The following is a 6,411-nucleotide window of genomic DNA, read 5'->3' on the forward strand; positions in this document are numbered from 1 at the left end:
GTTTGAAAATGTTTCGCTGTAACGTCCTTTTCGGTTTGGAGTCCTAAATGCTGCAGTCTACCCGAAATATTGCCGAATACAACGGCAAATCATGAAGTACCTGTTGCTTTCATTGTTTTCCATTGTCCAATTACGCACGTTGGCATCAGACTCGCTATTTGTCAGTAGTGTGTGCCGTGAAAGTTGTTCTGTATTCTCATTGGATGACAAGATGTCATTCTAAGGCTATGACCGAGTACCAAAACTATTTCCATAAACACAAAAACTAGGGAAACATACATTGTCCTGACTAGTATTTATAATTCACCAGTTTTGGGAAATAAGTTATCTGCGTCGCGAATATTATCTCTGCTCGACCAGCTAGGCTGGGATCTTGCATGGATACTTGATACGTTATTAATGAGAACTAGGATCCTAAAATTTTTCAACAAAATAATTCCAGTGTAATTTTTGTAGCAGATAATTTCCCCCGTTTGAAGCATAATTATTTTGTTTTTAAATCCCAGACACCCTAGAGTCACTCATTTGACACAAAAGGAACTGCAATCACATTTCAAAAAACATAATTCTTAGGGACTGGTCATATATGTATAGGGGTGAGTTTGCTGGTAGGAACTGTATCACATTTTGCTGACAAATAGTATTCTTATTAAATTATTTGGATCGTATTGATACAGTCTAACATCCATTTCAAAAATGACATCAGGAACATCTTTTACTGCTTCAGAATCCACGGACACTATTAAGTTGTGAGGTAAAATCGAAGAGGAAGCCATCAGCAACAGGCACATATGACGTCATTTCACGTGATACCCCCTCTGCTAATTAATTGTCGGGTGTTTCCGTAATAGGCAGAAAAACGAGTACGAGTTTTGTGCTTTTATTGCTATTTTACAAACTTTTTCTTCAATTTTAATCACGTGATGTGACTTTTTAGAATATCCTCAACAATATATCAAAAGTTTGTTTTCGTTTGTATTCCCTTTAATAACCCTCTTCAAGCAGTTGCAGTCAGGCTTACTTTGAATTTTGTTTTATGTCAACAAACGCAAGTGCGTGTATTTGAATTTCTCACCGTCAATTGCATGATTCTTATTAAAAACTTCATAAGAGGCAGCAAAATCCTTTTAGCTACGTTCTTTGTACTTTCAATATGACGATATAATTTTTCATGTTTCTTTAGACAATAACATAATGCCATAAACGATTTAAGTACTCGGGATTATTTTTATCGAAGCACCGCGCTCATTTACGCGCGTTCTGATTGGTTTGTCGTATTTTCGCACCTAACCAGTATCGTGTGGGGGACGAGCCTCCTTGGAGGTTACGGAAAGGGGCGAGTGGTGACGAATGTTTATTGCTCTTTTACAAACTTTTTCATCAATTTTAATCATGTAATGTGACTTTTAGAATATCCTTAATAATATATCAAAAGTTTTGTTTTCGTTTGTATTCCCCTTTAATAACCCTCTTCAAGCAGTTGCAGTCAGGCTTACTTTGAATTTTGTCTTTACTTTATGTTCTCTTTACATTCCACCCTCTTCATGTCTTCAGCAATCAGATGTTCAAGAGTTGTGTGATCAACTCCCTAAACCCTGTATTATTGCAGGTGACTTGAACGGCTACAACCCAGTTTGGGATGGTACAGCTATAAATACTAAAGGAAAAATACTTGAGGATTTCATCTCCAATAATGATTTATGTATATTCAACGATAATTCCCATAGTTATCTGCATCCTGGAACTGGAAGTTATTCTTCAATACATCTTTCCCTTTACAGACTCAAACTTATTAAATGAATTTGTATGGTCGGTTCATGATGACCTTTGTGGCAGCGACCATTTCCCCACTGTTCCAGCAACTGTACATCCAAGTGACACTCCACCATCATCAAGGTGGAACTTTACAAAAGCCGATTGGTCTCTATTTCATACATTATGCACTGAAGATTGCAACCCAATTTATTCCTAAATGTTATTGACCCTATTCAAACTTTTCTGATGAATGTATTCCAAAAGCCTCTACAGTCCCTTATTGACATCCGTAAACCATGGTTTAACATGGTTTATCAAACAAGCTAGAAGGGATAGAAAAAAGGCGGGACAATATTTCCGTCGCCATCCAACTGTCCATAATTTGAATCAATATAAAATTTCTTATGGCAAGGCTCGTCGCACATTTAAGCAACATAAACGACAGTCAAGGCAAAAATTATGATTCTAAAATTGACTCACGAACACCAATTTCTAAGGTTTGGAATATGGTACAGAAAATTAAAGGTAAAGGATCAAAGTGTACTGTTCACCATCTCAAGGAAGGTGACACTTTTTTAACTGAAACATCTGATATTGCCAATAAAATTGGTGAATTATTTACCAGCCTTTACGAAATTTTAAAGACCAACAAGAAAAAAAGAAAAATTAATTTTAATTCAGACAACGGGGAGGACTATAATGAATATTTTTCATTCATGGGTTCTATACTGCCCTTGGGCAAGCTCATGACACTGCTTCAGGGCTTGATAAAATACATTATCAGCTCCTTAAACATTTACCAGAATCGTCTTTAGAAGCATTGTTGAATATCTTTGATAATATATGGACATTTGGTCATTTCCACTGATCATGGCGAAATGCTATTGTCCTTCCTGTCCCTAAACCTAGTTGGGATCATACCGATCCTTCTAACTACCGACCAATATCACTTACTAGCTGCATTTGTAAGACTATGGAACGTATGGTTAATAATCGTTTTGTTTGATACCTGGAAAACCAACAACCAGCTCCTCACTAACATCCAATGTGGTTTGCGCAAAAATCGAAGTACCATCGACTTTTTGGTACATTTAGAAGCTTTTATTAAAATTCCATGTTAAATAAACAACATGCTGTATCAATGTTCTTCGACCTTTAAAAGGCATATGGTACGACATGGAAGTATGGAATTCTGAAAGATCTCCATGACTTTGGTTTGAGGGGCCGTTTACCCCAATTTGTATCTCAGTTTTTAGAAGACAGACAATTTCAAGTCCGAGTGGGTTCTACCCTGTCGTTAAAATCAACAGTCAAAGGTTTTCAATGATTCGATTGATGGATCACTTTTTGTGGATGATTTATATATTTCTGGTAAAAACATTAATACTACTGAAAGGCAGTTGCAGTTGTGTCTAGATAAGATTAATAAATGGTGTCTTGAAAATGGTTTTAAATTTTCAAAAGCCAAGACCAACTGCATTCATTTTTGCAGAAGATATAAGCCATATAAGGACCCAGATTTAGTATTGGATGGTGCTCCTATCAAAGTTGTAAAAGAGGCCAAGTTTCTTGGTATTGTTTTTGATCAAAACTTGACCTTTCAACCGCACATAAAACAGTTAAAGACTAAATGCCTGAAGGCACTGGATTTACTAAAAGTAGTTTGTTTCAAATTCCAAATAGGGAGGGATCAGAAGACCTTCCTCCAACTGTACAGATCACTCATCCTATGATACCTTGATTATGGCTCCATGGTATATGGTGGAGCCGGCAAAAGCAACCTAAAGCTATTAGATTCAGTCCACCACCAAGGTCTAAGACTTTTTCTTGGATCTTTTCGAACTTCTCCCGTTGACAGTCTCTACGTCGAGGCACATGAGCCTTCTCTTACACAACGTCGTATAAAAGTAACTTTACAATATATTACAAAACTATCCTCTAACGAATCAACCCTTCATATAACTGTGTCTTCAATCCCACCTATGAGGATTTATACAGCAAGAAATCTTCTTGTTCCGCCACTTGGGTTCAGAATTAAACCATTCATTTCTGCAGCCGGCATTCAGCTGGAAAATATATCTCCTTCCTGTTTTCTTTTCTTCTCCCTCCTTGGCAGCTGGTGAGGCCACAAGTCGACATAACACTGACAACATTTGAAAATCAGAAACTAATGAATTACAATATAAACAAAGAATATAATCAATTAAATAGTAAATATAATACATACAAACTTTTTACAGATGGATCCAAATGATGGGTGGCGCAGTTGCTTGTGCCACTGTTATTGATCCAGAACAATTTCTGTCCAGATTGCCAGTCGATAGTTCTATTTTCACAGCATTAGCAAATGCCATATTAACAGCGCATAACTATATGAAAATCATCCTAAATATAAGCAGTTTATCATATTTTCATATTCTTTCTCTGCCTTCAGGCTATTAAAAATCTCTTTGCAAACATCCACTTTTAATCGATATAATTGAATTATATAATGGTCTTGCTACTGGCCAATGCGATATCGTTTTGTGTTGGTTGCCCCACCATGTTGGCATTTCAGGGAACCAATGGCCCATCTTGGTGCCAAGGCAGCTCTCGACAAATCTGTGACAACACTTCTATTCCATACTCATGATTACAAAGATAGCATTAGAACCTACATCCGTGATCTGATGCAGAAGAAGTGGACACCTAAGTAGGTATCAATAAATTACAAGCACACTTGCTACTTTTGAGACTGTAATGAGGATTTTGTTACAAAAGGTAATGTTCATATTGTTGATAGGTATCATCCTGTTATTTCTAATAGTTTGTTTCCAGGATATAGGCAAGACGTGTATAACATAATTGGAATCCAACATTGTTCCTCTTATATCATACATATGTTTCAATGTTTCAAAAGACATTAATCCAGAATTATCTCATATATATTTAATAGCTAAGATTCCTTTATCAACCCAATGTTTTATGAAGTGATGAGTATATTTTGATTCTGTGATTACCATAAAGGCTCTTTGCGAGAATATCCTCAATGTTACCTGCATCAACTTCCCAGTCTTTTTGCAATATTTAGTTCATGGCTTTAGAACATCAATCCAATAAGGGTTTTGATATCAAAGATATTTGAAGCATTAGCCCCAAACTTGAATATATCATTGAAGCATGGGTATATTACATGGATTATTTGCCGTGATATTTCTACAATGTAATCTCAAAGTGGAGATTTTTTAAAGCTTCAATAAAAGTTTGTATATCAGTCATCCGTAGCCCACCCTCGGCCTCCTTTTTAATCTTTCATAGTTTCTCTTTAATTTTATCGTTTGTGTCATTCCAAATAAATTTGAAGAATATTCTTTCAAGTGAAGTAATAAAAAAGTGTTGGGTGCATTTGGTAAGGTGTTACAAATAAGGACTAATATCTTTTCAACATTTACTAAAGTGTTAAACTCCTTGTAAAATGTACATTTAAGAGATTCACTAATTGATGAGTACCAATATTGTTTTTGAAGTTATAACCTCGCCTTATCTTGAATAGATGCACAAAATATTCCATATTTCCAATTTCTTGGCTTAGCCAAGCATACCCAAATTCATATTGAAACAGGATGTGTCTAACTTTGTTACCGAGGATTATAGCCTAAGCTATCTAGTGATCTTAACATTAGATAACATTGATGTGGGAGTCTATTTTGTGTATAAGTCTACACCAGAATTTGATCACTCTTGACATGTACAAAATGCTTGTAACTGGAGTCGGCGACAGTCGCCAAGAACCTTACCATTTAATGTAGTTTTCACCCTTAAGTATTGTTTACAAAATTTAATTTTGCACAGCCTCTATTATTTTAGAGTGACATGTTCCCCAAATTTTAAAAGCCATAACAAAGAATAGGCACAACCATTGAATCAAACTATATACATTAAGTAGATCAGTGGAAACTATGTTACCAATTTTCCTCTGGAAACTATTTACAGACATTACAGCTTTAGAGGTGTGAGATGGAAGACATATCTGGTTTTCTCCAGACAAGCTTGGGTGTGAAAACTAATCCTAAATACCTATAAAGGAAACTGTTTCCAACAGGTGTACCATTATAGAACCATTTCATAATGACGAAGATGCCCCCATTCCTAAAGACCATAATCTTGGACTTTCTTTAAGTTAACTGTCATCCCTGTACTATTACAAGCTTTCCAAAACATTTAATTTCTTTTGAAGCAAATTGCACGTGCCAGGTAATAAACATAATAATAATAAAAGGCCATTTATATAGCGCCTTTCCACGTCACAGGGATATGCTCAAAGCGCTTCCTGAGCCCAAGTTAAAACTATATACAGCTGAAGGGGGTGGCGGATGATTTGAAGCCACTTGCAGCGTACAGCCAGGATGGAGCTGCTAGTCGTGTTTTAAATAAACAGGGAATAGGACAGACTCGAACTTGATAGGAGAGAGTCTCCATGAGAAGCTACCATATGAAAAGGTCCTGGAGCCAAAATGATTTGAGATCGTAGCCTGGGAGCAGCAAGTAACAGTTGCTGTGATGAGTGCAGGGTTCTTTCTGTGCTGGGAAGGTCTCTAAAGGCAGGGGTCCTGGGAGAGCCAGGTGGAAAAGACTGCAGGGGTGAGGCAGAGGAATCTTGAAATCAATCCTTCACGA

This window comes from Haliotis rubra, unplaced genomic scaffold (assembly GCF_003918875.1).
Source record: "Haliotis rubra isolate DU_JTF1 unplaced genomic scaffold, ASM391887v1 Scf2006, whole genome shotgun sequence".
Classification (NCBI taxonomy): Eukaryota; Metazoa; Mollusca; class Gastropoda; order Lepetellida; family Haliotidae; genus Haliotis; species Haliotis rubra.